The sequence below is a fragment of the Schistocerca nitens genome, chromosome 1 (genome assembly GCF_023898315.1).
Source record: "Schistocerca nitens isolate TAMUIC-IGC-003100 chromosome 1, iqSchNite1.1, whole genome shotgun sequence".
Taxonomy (NCBI): Eukaryota; Metazoa; Arthropoda; class Insecta; order Orthoptera; family Acrididae; genus Schistocerca; species Schistocerca nitens.
This window is the reverse complement of record NC_064614.1, coordinates 508,212-527,022: the sequence shown is the minus strand read 5'-3', so window position 1 is coordinate 527,022 and position 18,811 is coordinate 508,212. Positions and strand designations below refer to the sequence as shown.

The 18,811-nt window shown below is 52.4% G+C and overlaps 15 non-coding genes across 15 annotated transcripts; all 15 read right to left on the bottom strand.

Moving 5' to 3' along the window:
- Window positions 1–22: 22 nt before the first annotated feature.
- On the bottom strand, window positions 23–141 carry LOC126211731 (5S ribosomal RNA). The gene has a single exon (XR_007540897.1). It is a non-coding gene; the product is annotated as a 5S ribosomal RNA (ribosomal RNA).
- A 1,208-nt stretch (window positions 142–1,349) lies between these two features.
- On the bottom strand, window positions 1,350–1,468 carry LOC126211610 (5S ribosomal RNA). The gene has a single exon (XR_007540896.1). It is a non-coding gene; the product is annotated as a 5S ribosomal RNA (ribosomal RNA).
- Window positions 1,469–2,676: 1,208 nt separating this feature from the next.
- On the bottom strand, window positions 2,677–2,795 carry LOC126211488 (5S ribosomal RNA). Its single transcript, XR_007540895.1, has one exon. It is a non-coding gene; the product is annotated as a 5S ribosomal RNA (ribosomal RNA).
- A 1,208-nt stretch (window positions 2,796–4,003) lies between these two features.
- Window positions 4,004–4,122, bottom strand: LOC126211366 (5S ribosomal RNA). The gene has a single exon (XR_007540894.1). It is a non-coding gene; the product is annotated as a 5S ribosomal RNA (ribosomal RNA).
- A 1,208-nt stretch (window positions 4,123–5,330) lies between these two features.
- On the bottom strand, window positions 5,331–5,449 carry LOC126211245 (5S ribosomal RNA). Its single transcript, XR_007540893.1, has one exon. It is a non-coding gene; the product is annotated as a 5S ribosomal RNA (ribosomal RNA).
- Window positions 5,450–6,657: 1,208 nt separating this feature from the next.
- LOC126211123 (5S ribosomal RNA) lies at window positions 6,658–6,776 on the bottom strand. The gene has a single exon (XR_007540892.1). It is a non-coding gene; the product is annotated as a 5S ribosomal RNA (ribosomal RNA).
- A 1,218-nt stretch (window positions 6,777–7,994) lies between these two features.
- On the bottom strand, window positions 7,995–8,113 carry LOC126211000 (5S ribosomal RNA). The gene has a single exon (XR_007540860.1). It is a non-coding gene; the product is annotated as a 5S ribosomal RNA (ribosomal RNA).
- A 1,208-nt stretch (window positions 8,114–9,321) lies between these two features.
- Window positions 9,322–9,440, bottom strand: LOC126210878 (5S ribosomal RNA). The gene has a single exon (XR_007540839.1). It is a non-coding gene; the product is annotated as a 5S ribosomal RNA (ribosomal RNA).
- A 1,211-nt stretch (window positions 9,441–10,651) lies between these two features.
- LOC126210757 (5S ribosomal RNA) lies at window positions 10,652–10,770 on the bottom strand. Its single transcript, XR_007540743.1, has one exon. It is a non-coding gene; the product is annotated as a 5S ribosomal RNA (ribosomal RNA).
- A 1,218-nt stretch (window positions 10,771–11,988) lies between these two features.
- LOC126210651 (5S ribosomal RNA) lies at window positions 11,989–12,107 on the bottom strand. The gene has a single exon (XR_007540717.1). It is a non-coding gene; the product is annotated as a 5S ribosomal RNA (ribosomal RNA).
- Window positions 12,108–13,315: 1,208 nt separating this feature from the next.
- LOC126210601 (5S ribosomal RNA) lies at window positions 13,316–13,434 on the bottom strand. The gene has a single exon (XR_007540711.1). It is a non-coding gene; the product is annotated as a 5S ribosomal RNA (ribosomal RNA).
- A 1,208-nt stretch (window positions 13,435–14,642) lies between these two features.
- Window positions 14,643–14,761, bottom strand: LOC126210545 (5S ribosomal RNA). The gene has a single exon (XR_007540696.1). It is a non-coding gene; the product is annotated as a 5S ribosomal RNA (ribosomal RNA).
- Window positions 14,762–15,969: 1,208 nt separating this feature from the next.
- On the bottom strand, window positions 15,970–16,088 carry LOC126210484 (5S ribosomal RNA). The gene has a single exon (XR_007540685.1). It is a non-coding gene; the product is annotated as a 5S ribosomal RNA (ribosomal RNA).
- Window positions 16,089–17,296: 1,208 nt separating this feature from the next.
- On the bottom strand, window positions 17,297–17,415 carry LOC126210408 (5S ribosomal RNA). Its single transcript, XR_007540661.1, has one exon. It is a non-coding gene; the product is annotated as a 5S ribosomal RNA (ribosomal RNA).
- Window positions 17,416–18,623: 1,208 nt separating this feature from the next.
- LOC126210355 (5S ribosomal RNA) lies at window positions 18,624–18,742 on the bottom strand. The gene has a single exon (XR_007540654.1). It is a non-coding gene; the product is annotated as a 5S ribosomal RNA (ribosomal RNA).
- Between the last annotated feature and the right edge of the window lie 69 nt (window positions 18,743–18,811).

Sequence of the window (18,811 nt, the reverse complement as noted above, 5' to 3'; positions counted from 1 at the left end):
TAAAAATGAAAAAATGAGATAGAGCCAACAGCACCCGGTGTTCCCAGGCGGTCACCCATCCAAGTACTAACCGGGCCCGATGTTGCTTAACTTCGGTGATCGGACGAGAACCGGTGTATTCAACATGGTATGGCCGTTGGCGTCCTTATAACGTAGCCGCACCACAGAAGAAGCATTCGCCTCTTCTCCCAACACACGCAATCGCCGCTTTCCGTGGCACATTTGACGCAAAGCACGTCTTTCCACCTCGAAGGTGGCGCGGAGTGCGCGCTCGCCTCGGCGTCTCGTAGGCGACTGCCGAACGTAGGTGAGGCGCACAACACAGCTGCTCGATGCACCGCCTGTCATTCGTTTGGTGCGTGCGGCCTCCCCCCGACACTGGCTGGCGACGCACCTTGTTCCTGTTATCCGGCGCAGGGCTTGCGCGCGGCCGGGCGCCGGGGGGACTGCGCGGGGTTGTGGCAGTGTCCTGCTGGACCGACGGAAGCTTTCTCACCTGGCTGACACACGCCGCGCTTCCAGATATTTGCGTAATTCGCGCGGTGCATTCGCGCCTGTCCCCCCTACCGTCCCGACTTGTCCCGACTGCCGCTCGCTGCCGCTCGGGTCGCGGTCCATATGACAGCACAAGCGCGAGAAACGTCTGCGGGAGGAGGCGAGGCGAGACGACGAAAGAATAAATTTATATGATTACAAATCGAATTTGGAGCTGCACGCCGCTGCAGAACGATAGGCAGGCGCTAACGTATTTCGGAGCATACCGCCCGATTCGCACTGTTTTGTCGTTTTCAAAGACTTCCCGGCAAACTTGGTTAGCACATTCTCCTTCAAACTGAGTTAATTACTGCCGTTTCGTACCTTACGGCCGTTTAAAATGCTTAAGGAAGTCTCTTTGTGACAACAGAAAGGTGGTATGGAAAGAGGGCTGGCAGGCAGGAGTAGCGACTAAAAAGCGAAAAATGAAGACAGCCAGAGTTCCCAGGCGCTCACCCATCTGAGTAGTAACGTTGTTGCTTGACTTCGGTGATCGGACGAGAACGGCAGATTTTTTTTGTATTTTTTTTTTTTGTTTATTTACTTTGTGGAATTTAGCACTGCTACAAAACAGTAGGCCCTGACGTATTTCAAAAGTCATCTGTCGATTCGTAGTGTGTTGTTATTTCCGAGGCGTTCTAGCACTCTTCCTTCGCGCATTCTTGCTCAAACTGAGTTCATTACTGTAATTTCGTATCTTACGTTTGATACAGTAGTTTAAAATGCTTGTGGAAGCATCTTTGTCAACATCTGAAAGTTAGTATGAAAAAGAGGGCTGGCAGGTGCAGCGACGTAAAAATGAAAAAATGAGATAGAGCCAACAGCACCCGGTGTTCCCAGGCGGTCACCCATCCAAGTACTAACCGGGCCCGATGTTGCTTAACTTCGGTGATCGGACGAGAACCGGTGTATTCAACATGGTATGGCCGTTGGCGTCCTTATAACGTAGCCGCACCACAGAAGAAGCATTCGCCTCTTCTCCCAACACACGCAATCGCCGCTTTCCGTGGCACATTTGACGCAAAGCACGTCTTTCCACCTCGAAGGTGGCGCGGAGTGCGCGCTCGCCTCGGCGTCTCGTAGGCGACTGCCGAACGTAGGTGAGGCGCACAACACAGCTGCTCGATGCACCGCCTGTCATTCGTTTGGTGCGTGCGGCCTCCCCCCGACACTGGCTGGCGACGCACCTTGTTCCTGTTATCCGGCGCAGGGCTTGCGCGCGGCCGGGCGCCGGGGGGACTGCGCGGGGTTGTGGCAGTGTCCTGCTGGACCGACGGAAGCTTTCTCACCTGGCTGACACACGCCGCGCTTCCAGATATTTGCGTAATTCGCGCGGTGCATTCGCGCCTGTCCCCCCTACCGTCCCGACTTGTCCCGACTGCCGCTCGCTGCCGCTCGGGTCGCGGTCCATATGACAGCACAAGCGCGAGAAACGTCTGCGGGAGGAGGCGAGGCGAGACGACGAAAGAATAAATTTATATGATTACAAATCGAATTTGGAGCTGCACGCCGCTGCAGAACGATAGGCAGGCGCTAACGTATTTCGGAGCATACCGCCCGATTCGCACTGTTTTGTCGTTTTCAAAGACTTCCCGGCAAACTTGGTTAGCACATTCTCCTTCAAACTGAGTTAATTACTGCCGTTTCGTACCTTACGGCCGTTTAAAATGCTTAAGGAAGTCTCTTTGTGACAACAGAAAGGTGGTATGGAAAGAGGGCTGGCAGGCAGGAGTAGCGACTAAAAAGCGAAAAATGAAGACAGCCAGAGTTCCCAGGCGCTCACCCATCTGAGTAGTAACGTTGTTGCTTGACTTCGGTGATCGGACGAGAACGGCAGATTTTTTTTGTATTTTTTTTTTTTGTTTATTTACTTTGTGGAATTTAGCACTGCTACAAAACAGTAGGCCCTGACGTATTTCAAAAGTCATCTGTCGATTCGTAGTGTGTTGTTATTTCCGAGGCGTTCTAGCACTCTTCCTTCGCGCATTCTTGCTCAAACTGAGTTCATTACTGTAATTTCGTATCTTACGTTTGATACAGTAGTTTAAAATGCTTGTGGAAGCATCTTTGTCAACATCTGAAAGTTAGTATGAAAAAGAGGGCTGGCAGGTGCAGCGACGTAAAAATGAAAAAATGAGATAGAGCCAACAGCACCCGGTGTTCCCAGGCGGTCACCCATCCAAGTACTAACCGGGCCCGATGTTGCTTAACTTCGGTGATCGGACGAGAACCGGTGTATTCAACATGGTATGGCCGTTGGCGTCCTTATAACGTAGCCGCACCACAGAAGAAGCATTCGCCTCTTCTCCCAACACACGCAATCGCCGCTTTCCGTGGCACATTTGACGCAAAGCACGTCTTTCCACCTCGAAGGTGGCGCGGAGTGCGCGCTCGCCTCGGCGTCTCGTAGGCGACTGCCGAACGTAGGTGAGGCGCACAACACAGCTGCTCGATGCACCGCCTGTCATTCGTTTGGTGCGTGCGGCCTCCCCCCGACACTGGCTGGCGACGCACCTTGTTCCTGTTATCCGGCGCAGGGCTTGCGCGCGGCCGGGCGCCGGGGGGACTGCGCGGGGTTGTGGCAGTGTCCTGCTGGACCGACGGAAGCTTTCTCACCTGGCTGACACACGCCGCGCTTCCAGATATTTGCGTAATTCGCGCGGTGCATTCGCGCCTGTCCCCCCTACCGTCCCGACTTGTCCCGACTGCCGCTCGCTGCCGCTCGGGTCGCGGTCCATATGACAGCACAAGCGCGAGAAACGTCTGCGGGAGGAGGCGAGGCGAGACGACGAAAGAATAAATTTATATGATTACAAATCGAATTTGGAGCTGCACGCCGCTGCAGAACGATAGGCAGGCGCTAACGTATTTCGGAGCATACCGCCCGATTCGCACTGTTTTGTCGTTTTCAAAGACTTCCCGGCAAACTTGGTTAGCACATTCTCCTTCAAACTGAGTTAATTACTGCCGTTTCGTACCTTACGGCCGTTTAAAATGCTTAAGGAAGTCTCTTTGTGACAACAGAAAGGTGGTATGGAAAGAGGGCTGGCAGGCAGGAGTAGCGACTAAAAAGCGAAAAATGAAGACAGCCAGAGTTCCCAGGCGCTCACCCATCTGAGTAGTAACGTTGTTGCTTGACTTCGGTGATCGGACGAGAACGGCAGATTTTTTTTGTATTTTTTTTTTTTGTTTATTTACTTTGTGGAATTTAGCACTGCTACAAAACAGTAGGCCCTGACGTATTTCAAAAGTCATCTGTCGATTCGTAGTGTGTTGTTATTTCCGAGGCGTTCTAGCACTCTTCCTTCGCGCATTCTTGCTCAAACTGAGTTCATTACTGTAATTTCGTATCTTACGTTTGATACAGTAGTTTAAAATGCTTGTGGAAGCATCTTTGTCAACATCTGAAAGTTAGTATGAAAAAGAGGGCTGGCAGGTGCAGCGACGTAAAAATGAAAAAATGAGATAGAGCCAACAGCACCCGGTGTTCCCAGGCGGTCACCCATCCAAGTACTAACCGGGCCCGATGTTGCTTAACTTCGGTGATCGGACGAGAACCGGTGTATTCAACATGGTATGGCCGTTGGCGTCCTTATAACGTAGCCGCACCACAGAAGAAGCATTCGCCTCTTCTCCCAACACACGCAATCGCCGCTTTCCGTGGCACATTTGACGCAAAGCACGTCTTTCCACCTCGAAGGTGGCGCGGAGTGCGCGCTCGCCTCGGCGTCTCGTAGGCGACTGCCGAACGTAGGTGAGGCGCACAACACAGCTGCTCGATGCACCGCCTGTCATTCGTTTGGTGCGTGCGGCCTCCCCCCGACACTGGCTGGCGACGCACCTTGTTCCTGTTATCCGGCGCAGGGCTTGCGCGCGGCCGGGCGCCGGGGGGACTGCGCGGGGTTGTGGCAGTGTCCTGCTGGACCGACGGAAGCTTTCTCACCTGGCTGACACACGCCGCGCTTCCAGATATTTGCGTAATTCGCGCGGTGCATTCGCGCCTGTCCCCCCTACCGTCCCGACTTGTCCCGACTGCCGCTCGCTGCCGCTCGGGTCGCGGTCCATATGACAGCACAAGCGCGAGAAACGTCTGCGGGAGGAGGCGAGGCGAGACGACGAAAGAATAAATTTATATGATTACAAATCGAATTTGGAGCTGCACGCCGCTGCAGAACGATAGGCAGGCGCTAACGTATTTCGGAGCATACCGCCCGATTCGCACTGTTTTGTCGTTTTCAAAGACTTCCCGGCAAACTTGGTTAGCACATTCTCCTTCAAACTGAGTTAATTACTGCCGTTTCGTACCTTACGGCCGTTTAAAATGCTTAAGGAAGTCTCTTTGTGACAACAGAAAGGTGGTATGGAAAGAGGGCTGGCAGGCAGGAGTAGCGACTAAAAAGCGAAAAATGAAGACAGCCAGAGTTCCCAGGCGCTCACCCATCTGAGTAGTAACGTTGTTGCTTGACTTCGGTGATCGGACGAGAACGGCAGATTTTTTTTGTATTTTTTTTTTTTGTTTATTTACTTTGTGGAATTTAGCACTGCTACAAAACAGTAGGCCCTGACGTATTTCAAAAGTCATCTGTCGATTCGTAGTGTGTTGTTATTTCCGAGGCGTTCTAGCACTCTTCCTTCGCGCATTCTTGCTCAAACTGAGTTCATTACTGTAATTTCGTATCTTACGTTTGATACAGTAGTTTAAAATGCTTGTGGAAGCATCTTTGTCAACATCTGAAAGTTAGTATGAAAAAGAGGGCTGGCAGGTGCAGCGACGTAAAAATGAAAAAATGAGATAGAGCCAACAGCACCCGGTGTTCCCAGGCGGTCACCCATCCAAGTACTAACCGGGCCCGATGTTGCTTAACTTCGGTGATCGGACGAGAACCGGTGTATTCAACATGGTATGGCCGTTGGCGTCCTTATAACGTAGCCGCACCACAGAAGAAGCATTCGCCTCTTCTCCCAACACACGCAATCGCCGCTTTCCGTGGCACATTTGACGCAAAGCACGTCTTTCCACCTCGAAGGTGGCGCGGAGTGCGCGCTCGCCTCGGCGTCTCGTAGGCGACTGCCGAACGTAGGTGAGGCGCACAACACAGCTGCTCGATGCACCGCCTGTCATTCGTTTGGTGCGTGCGGCCTCCCCCCGACACTGGCTGGCGACGCACCTTGTTCCTGTTATCCGGCGCAGGGCTTGCGCGCGGCCGGGCGCCGGGGGGACTGCGCGGGGTTGTGGCAGTGTCCTGCTGGACCGACGGAAGCTTTCTCACCTGGCTGACACACGCCGCGCTTCCAGATATTTGCGTAATTCGCGCGGTGCATTCGCGCCTGTCCCCCCTACCGTCCCGACTTGTCCCGACTGCCGCTCGCTGCCGCTCGGGTCGCGGTCCATATGACAGCACAAGCGCGAGAAACGTCTGCGGGAGGAGGCGAGGCGAGACGACGAAAGAATAAATTTATATGATTACAAATCGAATTTGGAGCTGCACGCCGCTGCAGAACGATAGGCAGGCGCTAACGTATTTCGGAGCATACCGCCCGATTCGCACTGTTTTGTCGTTTTCAAAGACTTCCCGGCAAACTTGGTTAGCACATTCTCCTTCAAACTGAGTTAATTACTGCCGTTTCGTACCTTACGGCCGTTTAAAATGCTTAAGGAAGTCTCTTTGTGACAACAGAAAGGTGGTATGGAAAGAGGGCTGGCAGGCAGGAGTAGCGACTAAAAAGCGAAAAATGAAGACAGCCAGAGTTCCCAGGCGCTCACCCATCTGAGTAGTAACGTTGTTGCTTGACTTCGGTGATCGGACGAGAACGGCAGATTTTTTTTGTATTTTTTTTTTTTGTTTATTTACTTTGTGGAATTTAGCACTGCTACAAAACAGTAGGCCCTGACGTATTTCAAAAGTCATCTGTCGATTCGTAGTGTGTTGTTATTTCCGAGGCGTTCTAGCACTCTTCCTTCGCGCATTCTTGCTCAAACTGAGTTCATTACTGTAATTTCGTATCTTACGTTTGATACAGTAGTTTAAAATGCTTGTGGAAGCATCTTTGTCAACATCTGAAAGTTAGTATGAAAAAGAGGGCTGGCAGGTGCAGCGACGTAAAAATGAAAAAATGAGATAGAGCCAACAGCACCCGGTGTTCCCAGGCGGTCACCCATCCAAGTACTAACCGGGCCCGATGTTGCTTAACTTCGGTGATCGGACGAGAACCGGTGTATTCAACATGGTATGGCCGTTGGCGTCCTTATAACGTAGCCGCACCACAGAAGAAGCATTCGCCTCTTCTCCCAACACACGCAATCGCCGCTTTCCGTGGCACATTTGACGCAAAGCACGTCTTTCCACCTCGAAGGTGGCGCGGAGTGCGCGCTCGCCTCGGCGTCTCGTAGGCGACTGCCGAACGTAGGTGAGGCGCACAACACAGCTGCTCGATGCACCGCCTGTCATTCGTTTGGTGCGTGCGGCCTCCCCCCGACACTGGCTGGCGACGCACCTTGTTCCTGTTATCCGGCGCAGGGCTTGCGCGCGGCCGGGCGCCGGGGGGACTGCGCGGGGTTGTGGCAGTGTCCTGCTGGACCGACGGAAGCTTTCTCACCTGGCTGACACACGCCGCGCTTCCAGATATTTGCGTAATTCGCGCGGTGCATTCGCGCCTGTCCCCCCTACCGTCCCGACTTGTCCCGACTTTGCTCGACTGCCGCTCGCTGCCGCTCGGGTCGCGGTCCATATGACAGCACAAGCGCGAGAAACGTCTGCGGGAGGAGGCGAGGCGAGACGACGAAAGAATAAATTTATATGATTACAAATCGAATTTGGAGCTGCACGCCGCTGCAGAACGATAGGCAGGCGCTAACGTATTTCGGAGCATACCGCCCGATTCGCACTGTTTTGTCGTTTTCAAAGACTTCCCGGCAAACTTGGTTAGCACATTCTCCTTCAAACTGAGTTAATTACTGCCGTTTCGTACCTTACGGCCGTTTAAAATGCTTAAGGAAGTCTCTTTGTGACAACAGAAAGGTGGTATGGAAAGAGGGCTGGCAGGCAGGAGTAGCGACTAAAAAGCGAAAAATGAAGACAGCCAGAGTTCCCAGGCGCTCACCCATCTGAGTAGTAACGTTGTTGCTTGACTTCGGTGATCGGACGAGAACGGCAGATTTTTTTTGTATTTTTTTTTTTTGTTTATTTACTTTGTGGAATTTAGCACTGCTACAAAACAGTAGGCCCTGACGTATTTCAAAAGTCATCTGTCGATTCGTAGTGTGTTGTTATTTCCGAGGCGTTCTAGCACTCTTCCTTCGCGCATTCTTGCTCAAACTGAGTTCATTACTGTAATTTCGTATCTTACGTTTGATACAGTAGTTTAAAATGCTTGTGGAAGCATCTTTGTCAACATCTGAAAGTTAGTATGAAAAAGAGGGCTGGCAGGTGCAGCGACGTAAAAATGAAAAAATGAGATAGAGCCAACAGCACCCGGTGTTCCCAGGCGGTCACCCATCCAAGTACTAACCGGGCCCGATGTTGCTTAACTTCGGTGATCGGACGAGAACCGGTGTATTCAACATGGTATGGCCGTTGGCGTCCTTATAACGTAGCCGCACCACAGAAGAAGCATTCGCCTCTTCTCCCAACACACGCAATCGCCGCTTTCCGTGGCACATTTGACGCAAAGCACGTCTTTCCACCTCGAAGGTGGCGCGGAGTGCGCGCTCGCCTCGGCGTCTCGTAGGCGACTGCCGAACGTAGGTGAGGCGCACAACACAGCTGCTCGATGCACCGCCTGTCATTCGTTTGGTGCGTGCGGCCTCCCCCCGACACTGGCTGGCGACGCACCTTGTTCCTGTTATCCGGCGCAGGGCTTGCGCGCGGCCGGGCGCCGGGGGGACTGCGCGGGGTTGTGGCAGTGTCCTGCTGGACCGACGGAAGCTTTCTCACCTGGCTGACACACGCCGCGCTTCCAGATATTTGCGTAATTCGCGCGGTGCATTCGCGCCTGTCCCCCCTACCGTCCCGACTTGTCCCGACTGCCGCTCGCTGCCGCTCGGGTCGCGGTCCATATGACAGCACAAGCGCGAGAAACGTCTGCGGGAGGAGGCGAGGCGAGACGACGAAAGAATAAATTTATATGATTACAAATCGAATTTGGAGCTGCACGCCGCTGCAGAACGATAGGCAGGCGCTAACGTATTTCGGAGCATACCGCCCGATTCGCACTGTTTTGTCGTTTTCAAAGACTTCCCGGCAAACTTGGTTAGCACATTCTCCTTCAAACTGAGTTAATTACTGCCGTTTCGTACCTTACGGCCGTTTAAAATGCTTAAGGAAGTCTCTTTGTGACAACAGAAAGGTGGTATGGAAAGAGGGCTGGCAGGCAGGAGTAGCGACTAAAAAGCGAAAAATGAAGACAGCCAGAGTTCCCAGGCGCTCACCCATCTGAGTAGTAACGTTGTTGCTTGACTTCGGTGATCGGACGAGAACGGCAGATTTTTTTTGTATTTTTTTTTTTTGTTTATTTACTTTGTGGAATTTAGCACTGCTACAAAACAGTAGGCCCTGACGTATTTCAAAAGTCATCTGTCGATTCGTAGTGTGTTGTTATTTCCGAGGCGTTCTAGCACTCTTCCTTCGCGCATTCTTGCTCAAACTGAGTTCATTACTGTAATTTCGTATCTTACGTTTGATACAGTAGTTTAAAATGCTTGTGGAAGCATCTTTGTCAACATCTGAAAGTTAGTATGAAAAAGAGGGCTGGCAGGTGCAGCGACGTAAAAATGAAAAAATGAGATAGAGCCAACAGCACCCGGTGTTCCCAGGCGGTCACCCATCCAAGTACTAACCGGGCCCGATGTTGCTTAACTTCGGTGATCGGACGAGAACCGGTGTATTCAACATGGTATGGCCGTTGGCGTCCTTATAACGTAGCCGCACCACAGAAGAAGCATTCGCCTCTTCTCCCAACACACGCAATCGCCGCTTTCCGTGGCACATTTGACGCAAAGCACGTCTTTCCACCTCGAAGGTGGCGCGGAGTGCGCGCTCGCCTCGGCGTCTCGTAGGCGACTGCCGAACGTAGGTGAGGCGCACAACACAGCTGCTCGATGCACCGCCTGTCATTCGTTTGGTGCGTGCGGCCTCCCCCCGACACTGGCTGGCGACGCACCTTGTTCCTGTTATCCGGCGCAGGGCTTGCGCGCGGCCGGGCGCCGGGGGGACTGCGCGGGGTTGTGGCAGTGTCCTGCTGGACCGACGGAAGCTTTCTCACCTGGCTGACACACGCCGCGCTTCCAGATATTTGCGTAATTCGCGCGGTGCATTCGCGCCTGTCCCCCCTACCGTCCCGACTTGTGCGCTCGACTGCCGCTCGCTGCCGCTCGGGTCGCGGTCCATATGACAGCACAAGCGCGAGAAACGTCTGCGGGAGGAGGCGAGGCGAGACGACGAAAGAATAAATTTATATGATTACAAATCGAATTTGGAGCTGCACGCCGCTGCAGAACGATAGGCAGGCGCTAACGTATTTCGGAGCATACCGCCCGATTCGCACTGTTTTGTCGTTTTCAAAGACTTCCCGGCAAACTTGGTTAGCACATTCTCCTTCAAACTGAGTTAATTACTGCCGTTTCGTACCTTACGGCCGTTTAAAATGCTTAAGGAAGTCTCTTTGTGACAACAGAAAGGTGGTATGGAAAGAGGGCTGGCAGGCAGGAGTAGCGACTAAAAAGCGAAAAATGAAGACAGCCAGAGTTCCCAGGCGCTCACCCATCTGAGTAGTAACGTTGTTGCTTGACTTCGGTGATCGGACGAGAACGGCAGATTTTTTTTGTATTTTTTTTTTTTGTTTATTTACTTTGTGGAATTTAGCACTGCTACAAAACAGTAGGCCCTGACGTATTTCAAAAGTCATCTGTCGATTCGTAGTGTGTTGTTATTTCCGAGGCGTTCTAGCACTCTTCCTTCGCGCATTCTTGCTCAAACTGAGTTCATTACTGTAATTTCGTATCTTACGTTTGATACAGTAGTTTAAAATGCTTGTGGAAGCATCTTTGTCAACATCTGAAAGTTAGTATGAAAAAGAGGGCTGGCAGGTGCAGCGACGTAAAAATGAAAAAATGAGATAGAGCCAACAGCACCCGGTGTTCCCAGGCGGTCACCCATCCAAGTACTAACCGGGCCCGATGTTGCTTAACTTCGGTGATCGGACGAGAACCGGTGTATTCAACATGGTATGGCCGTTGGCGTCCTTATAACGTAGCCGCACCACAGAAGAAGCATTCGCCTCTTCTCCCAACACACGCAATCGCCGCTTTCCGTGGCACATTTGACGCAAAGCACGTCTTTCCACCTCGAAGGTGGCGCGGAGTGCGCGCTCGCCTCGGCGTCTCGTAGGCGACTGCCGAACGTAGGTGAGGCGCACAACACAGCTGCTCGATGCACCGCCTGTCATTCGTTTGGTGCGTGCGGCCTCCCCCCGACACTGGCTGGCGACGCACCTTGTTCCTGTTATCCGGCGCAGGGCTTGCGCGCGGCCGGGCGCCGGGGGGACTGCGCGGGGTTGTGGCAGTGTCCTGCTGGACCGACGGAAGCTTTCTCACCTGGCTGACACACGCCGCGCTTCCAGATATTTGCGTAATTCGCGCGGTGCATTCGCGCCTGTCCCCCCTACCGTCCCGACTTGTCCCGACTTTGCTCGACTGCCGCTCGCTGCCGCTCGGGTCGCGGTCCATATGACAGCACAAGCGCGAGAAACGTCTGCGGGAGGAGGCGAGGCGAGACGACGAAAGAATAAATTTATATGATTACAAATCGAATTTGGAGCTGCACGCCGCTGCAGAACGATAGGCAGGCGCTAACGTATTTCGGAGCATACCGCCCGATTCGCACTGTTTTGTCGTTTTCAAAGACTTCCCGGCAAACTTGGTTAGCACATTCTCCTTCAAACTGAGTTAATTACTGCCGTTTCGTACCTTACGGCCGTTTAAAATGCTTAAGGAAGTCTCTTTGTGACAACAGAAAGGTGGTATGGAAAGAGGGCTGGCAGGCAGGAGTAGCGACTAAAAAGCGAAAAATGAAGACAGCCAGAGTTCCCAGGCGCTCACCCATCTGAGTAGTAACGTTGTTGCTTGACTTCGGTGATCGGACGAGAACGGCAGATTTTTTTTGTATTTTTTTTTTTTGTTTATTTACTTTGTGGAATTTAGCACTGCTACAAAACAGTAGGCCCTGACGTATTTCAAAAGTCATCTGTCGATTCGTAGTGTGTTGTTATTTCCGAGGCGTTCTAGCACTCTTCCTTCGCGCATTCTTGCTCAAACTGAGTTCATTACTGTAATTTCGTATCTTACGTTTGATACAGTAGTTTAAAATGCTTGTGGAAGCATCTTTGTCAACATCTGAAAGTTAGTATGAAAAAGAGGGCTGGCAGGTGCAGCGACGTAAAAATGAAAAAATGAGATAGAGCCAACAGCACCCGGTGTTCCCAGGCGGTCACCCATCCAAGTACTAACCGGGCCCGATGTTGCTTAACTTCGGTGATCGGACGAGAACCGGTGTATTCAACATGGTATGGCCGTTGGCGTCCTTATAACGTAGCCGCACCACAGAAGAAGCATTCGCCTCTTCTCCCAACACACGCAATCGCCGCTTTCCGTGGCACATTTGACGCAAAGCACGTCTTTCCACCTCGAAGGTGGCGCGGAGTGCGCGCTCGCCTCGGCGTCTCGTAGGCGACTGCCGAACGTAGGTGAGGCGCACAACACAGCTGCTCGATGCACCGCCTGTCATTCGTTTGGTGCGTGCGGCCTCCCCCCGACACTGGCTGGCGACGCACCTTGTTCCTGTTATCCGGCGCAGGGCTTGCGCGCGGCCGGGCGCCGGGGGGACTGCGCGGGGTTGTGGCAGTGTCCTGCTGGACCGACGGAAGCTTTCTCACCTGGCTGACACACGCCGCGCTTCCAGATATTTGCGTAATTCGCGCGGTGCATTCGCGCCTGTCCCCCCTACCGTCCCGACTTGTCCCGACTGCCGCTCGCTGCCGCTCGGGTCGCGGTCCATATGACAGCACAAGCGCGAGAAACGTCTGCGGGAGGAGGCGAGGCGAGACGACGAAAGAATAAATTTATATGATTACAAATCGAATTTGGAGCTGCACGCCGCTGCAGAACGATAGGCAGGCGCTAACGTATTTCGGAGCATACCGCCCGATTCGCACTGTTTTGTCGTTTTCAAAGACTTCCCGGCAAACTTGGTTAGCACATTCTCCTTCAAACTGAGTTAATTACTGCCGTTTCGTACCTTACGGCCGTTTAAAATGCTTAAGGAAGTCTCTTTGTGACAACAGAAAGGTGGTATGGAAAGAGGGCTGGCAGGCAGGAGTAGCGACTAAAAAGCGAAAAATGAAGACAGCCAGAGTTCCCAGGCGCTCACCCATCTGAGTAGTAACGTTGTTGCTTGACTTCGGTGATCGGACGAGAACGGCAGATTTTTTTTGTATTTTTTTTTTTTGTTTATTTACTTTGTGGAATTTAGCACTGCTACAAAACAGTAGGCCCTGACGTATTTCAAAAGTCATCTGTCGATTCGTAGTGTGTTGTTATTTCCGAGGCGTTCTAGCACTCTTCCTTCGCGCATTCTTGCTCAAACTGAGTTCATTACTGTAATTTCGTATCTTACGTTTGATACAGTAGTTTAAAATGCTTGTGGAAGCATCTTTGTCAACATCTGAAAGTTAGTATGAAAAAGAGGGCTGGCAGGTGCAGCGACGTAAAAATGAAAAAATGAGATAGAGCCAACAGCACCCGGTGTTCCCAGGCGGTCACCCATCCAAGTACTAACCGGGCCCGATGTTGCTTAACTTCGGTGATCGGACGAGAACCGGTGTATTCAACATGGTATGGCCGTTGGCGTCCTTATAACGTAGCCGCACCACAGAAGAAGCATTCGCCTCTTCTCCCAACACACGCAATCGCCGCTTTCCGTGGCACATTTGACGCAAAGCACGTCTTTCCACCTCGAAGGTGGCGCGGAGTGCGCGCTCGCCTCGGCGTCTCGTAGGCGACTGCCGAACGTAGGTGAGGCGCACAACACAGCTGCTCGATGCACCGCCTGTCATTCGTTTGGTGCGTGCGGCCTCCCCCCGACACTGGCTGGCGACGCACCTTGTTCCTGTTATCCGGCGCAGGGCTTGCGCGCGGCCGGGCGCCGGGGGGACTGCGCGGGGTTGTGGCAGTGTCCTGCTGGACCGACGGAAGCTTTCTCACCTGGCTGACACACGCCGCGCTTCCAGATATTTGCGTAATTCGCGCGGTGCATTCGCGCCTGTCCCCCCTACCGTCCCGACTTGTCCCGACTGCCGCTCGCTGCCGCTCGGGTCGCGGTCCATATGACAGCACAAGCGCGAGAAACGTCTGCGGGAGGAGGCGAGGCGAGACGACGAAAGAATAAATTTATATGATTACAAATCGAATTTGGAGCTGCACGCCGCTGCAGAACGATAGGCAGGCGCTAACGTATTTCGGAGCATACCGCCCGATTCGCACTGTTTTGTCGTTTTCAAAGACTTCCCGGCAAACTTGGTTAGCACATTCTCCTTCAAACTGAGTTAATTACTGCCGTTTCGTACCTTACGGCCGTTTAAAATGCTTAAGGAAGTCTCTTTGTGACAACAGAAAGGTGGTATGGAAAGAGGGCTGGCAGGCAGGAGTAGCGACTAAAAAGCGAAAAATGAAGACAGCCAGAGTTCCCAGGCGCTCACCCATCTGAGTAGTAACGTTGTTGCTTGACTTCGGTGATCGGACGAGAACGGCAGATTTTTTTTGTATTTTTTTTTTTTGTTTATTTACTTTGTGGAATTTAGCACTGCTACAAAACAGTAGGCCCTGACGTATTTCAAAAGTCATCTGTCGATTCGTAGTGTGTTGTTATTTCCGAGGCGTTCTAGCACTCTTCCTTCGCGCATTCTTGCTCAAACTGAGTTCATTACTGTAATTTCGTATCTTACGTTTGATACAGTAGTTTAAAATGCTTGTGGAAGCATCTTTGTCAACATCTGAAAGTTAGTATGAAAAAGAGGGCTGGCAGGTGCAGCGACGTAAAAATGAAAAAATGAGATAGAGCCAACAGCACCCGGTGTTCCCAGGCGGTCACCCATCCAAGTACTAACCGGGCCCGATGTTGCTTAACTTCGGTGATCGGACGAGAACCGGTGTATTCAACATGGTATGGCCGTTGGCGTCCTTATAACGTAGCCGCACCACAGAAGAAGCATTCGCCTCTTCTCCCAACACACGCAATCGCCGCTTTCCGTGGCACATTTGACGCAAAGCACGTCTTTCCACCTCGAAGGTGGCGCGGAGTGCGCGCTCGCCTCGGCGTCTCGTAGGCGACTGCCGAACGTAGGTGAGGCGCACAACACAGCTGCTCGATGCACCGCCTGTCATTCGTTTGGTGCGTGCGGCCTCCCCCCGACACTGGCTGGCGACGCACCTTGTTCCTGTTATCCGGCGCAGGGCTTGCGCGCGGCCGGGCGCCGGGGGGACTGCGCGGGGTTGTGGCAGTGTCCTGCTGGACCGACGGAAGCTTTCTCACCTGGCTGACACACGCCGCGCTTCCAGATATTTGCGTAATTCGCGCGGTGCATTCGCGCCTGTCCCCCCTACCGTCCCGACTTGTCCCGACTGCCGCTCGCTGCCGCTCGGGTCGCGGTCCATATGACAGCACAAGCGCGAGAAACGTCTGCGGGAGGAGGCGAGGCGAGACGACGAAAGAATAAATTTATATGATTACAAATCGAATTTGGAGCTGCACGCCGCTGCAGAACGATAGGCAGGCGCTAACGTATTTCGGAGCATACCGCCCGATTCGCACTGTTTTGTCGTTTTCAAAGACTTCCCGGCAAACTTGGTTAGCACATTCTCCTTCAAACTGAGTTAATTACTGCCGTTTCGTACCTTACGGCCGTTTAAAATGCTTAAGGAAGTCTCTTTGTGACAACAGAAAGGTGGTATGGAAAGAGGGCTGGCAGGCAGGAGTAGCGACTAAAAAGCGAAAAATGAAGACAGCCAGAGTTCCCAGGCGCTCACCCATCTGAGTAGTAACGTTGTTGCTTGACTTCGGTGATCGGACGAGAACGGCAGATTTTTTTTGTATTTTTTTTTTTTGTTTATTTACTTTGTGGAATTTAGCACTGCTACAAAACAGTAGGCCCTGACGTATTTCAAAAGTCATCTGTCGATTCGTAGTGTGTTGTTATTTCCGAGGCGTTCTAGCACTCTTCCTTCGCGCATTCTTGCTCAAACTGAGTTCATTACTGTAATTTCGTATCTTACGTTTGATACAGTAGTTTAAAATGCTTGTGGAAGCATCTTTGTCAACATCTGAAAGTTAGTATGAAAAAGAGGGCTGGCAGGTGCAGCGACGTAAAAATGAAAAAATGAGATAGAGCCAACAGCACCCGGTGTTCCCAGGCGGTCACCCATCCAAGTACTAACCGGGCCCGATGTTGCTTAACTTCGGTGATCGGACGAGAACCGGTGTATTCAACATGGTATGGCCGTTGGCGTCCTTATAACGTAGCCGCACCACAGAAGAAGCATTCGCCTCTTCTCCCAACACACGCAATCGCCGCTTTCCGTGGCACATTTGACGCAAAGCACGTCTTTCCACCTCGAAGGTGGCGCGGAGTGCGCGCTCGCCTCGGCGTCTCGTAGGCGACTGCCGAACGTAGGTGAGGCGCACAACACAGCTGCTCGATGCACCGCCTGTCATTCGTTTGGTGCGTGCGGCCTCCCCCCGACACTGGCTGGCGACGCACCTTGTTCCTGTTATCCGGCGCAGGGCTTGCGCGCGGCCGGGCGCCGGGGGGACTGCGCGGGGTTGTGGCAGTGTCCTGCTGGACCGACGGAAGCTTTCTCACCTGGCTGACACACGCCGCGCTTCCAGATATTTGCGTAATTCGCGCGGTGCATTCGCGCCTGTCCCCCCTACCGTCCCGACTTGTCCCGACTGCCGCTCGCTGCCGCTCGGGTCGCGGTCCATATGACAGCACAAGCGCGAGAAACGTCTGCGGGAGGAGGCGAGGCGAGACGACGAAAGAATAAATTTATATGATTACAAATCGAATTTGGAGCTGCACGCCGCTGCAGAACGATAGGCAGGCGCTAACGTATTTCGGAGCATACCGCCCGATTCGCACTGTTTTGTCGTTTTCAAAGACTTCCCGGCAAACTTGGTTAGCACATTCTCCTTCAAACTGAGTTAATTACTGCCGTTTCGTACCTTACGGCCGTTTAAAATGCTTAAGGAAGTCTCTTTGTGACAACAGAAAGGTGGTATGGAAAGAGGGCTGGCAGGCAGGAGTAGCGACTAAAAAGCGAAAAATGAAGACAGCCAGAGTTCCCAGGCGCTCACCCATCTGAGTAGTAACGTTGTTGCTTGACTTCGGTGATCGGACGAGAACGGCAGATTTTTTTTGTATTTTTTTTTTTTGTTTATTTACTTTGTGGAATTTAGCACTGCTACAAAACAGTAGGCCCTGACGTATTTCAAAAGTCATCTGTCGATTCGTAGTGTGTTGTTATTTCCGAGGCGTTCTAGCACTCTTCCTTCGCGCATTCTTGCTCAAACTGAGTTCATTACTGTAATTTCGTATCTTACGTTTGATACAGTAGTTTAAAATGCTTGTGGAAGCATCTTTGTCAACATCTGAAAGTTAGTATGAAAAAGAGGGCTGGCAGGTGCAGCGACGTAAAAATGAAAAAATGAGATAGAGCCAACAGCACCCGGTGTTCCCAGGCGGTCACCCATCCAAGTACTAACCGGGCCCGATGTTGCTTAACTTCGGTGATCGGACGAGAACCGGTGTATTCAACATGGTATGGCCGTTGGCGTCCTTATAACGTAGCCGCACCACAGAAGAAGCATTCGCCTCTTCTCCCAACACACGCAATCGCCGCTTTCCGTGGCACATTTGACGCAAAGCACGTCTTTCCACCTCGAAGGTGGCGCGGAGTGCGCGCTCGCCTCGGCGTCTCGTAGGCGACTGCCGAACGTAGGTGAGGCGCACAACACAGCTGCTCGATGCACCGCCTGTCATTCGTTTGGTGCGTGCGGCCTCCCCCCGACACTGGCTGGCGACGCACCTTGTTCCTGTTATCCGGCGCAGGGCTTGCGCGCGGCCGGGCGCCGGGGGGACTGCGCGGGGTTGTGGCAGTGTCCTGCTGGACCGACGGAAGCTTTCTCACCTGGCTGACACACGCCGCGCTTCCAGATATTTGCGTAATTCGCGCGGTGCATTCGCGCCTGTCCCCCCTACCGTCCCGACTTGTCCCGACTGCCGCTCGCTGCCGCTCGGGTCGCGGTCCATATGACAGCACAAGCGCGAGAAACGTCTGCGGGAGGAGGCGAGGCGAGACGACGAAAGAATAAATTTATATGATTACAAATCGAATTTGGAGCTGCACGCCGCTGCAGAACGATAGGCAGGCGCTAACGTATTTCGGAGCATACCGCCCGATTCGCACTGTTTTGTCGTTTTCAAAGACTTCCCGGCAAACTTGGTTAGCACATTCTCCTTCAAACTGAGTTAATTACTGCCGTTTCGTACCTTACGGCCGTTTAAAATGCTTAAGGAAGTCTCTTTGTGACAACAGAAAGGTGGTATGGAAAGAGGGCTGGCAGGCAGGAGTAGCGACTAAAAAGCGAAAAATGAAGACAGCCAGAGTTCCCAGGCGCTCACCCATCTGAGTAGTAACGTTGTTGCTTGACTTCGGTGATCGGACGAGAACGGCAGATTTTTTTTGTATTTTTTTTTTTTGTTTATTTACTTTGTGGAATTTAGCACTGCTACAAAACAGTAGGCCCTGACGTATTTCAAAAGTCATCTGTCGATTCGTAGTGTGTTGTTATTTCCGAGGCGTTCTAGCACTCTTCCTTCGCGCATTCTTGCTCAAACTGAGTTCATTACTGTAATTTCGTATCTTACGTTTGATACAGTAGTTTAAAATGCTTGTGGAAGCATCTTTGTCAACATCTGAAAGTTAGTATGAAAAAGAGGGCTGGCAGGTGCAGCGACGTAAAAATGAAAAAATGAGATAGAGCCAACAGCACCCGGTGTTCCCAGGCGGTCACCCATCCAAGTACTAACCGGGCCCGATGTTGCTTAACTTCGGTGATCGGACGAGAACCGGTGTATTCAACATGGTATGGCCGTTGGCGTCCTTATAACGTAGCCGCACCACAGAAGAAGCATTCGCCTCTTCTCCCAACACACGCAATCGCCGCTT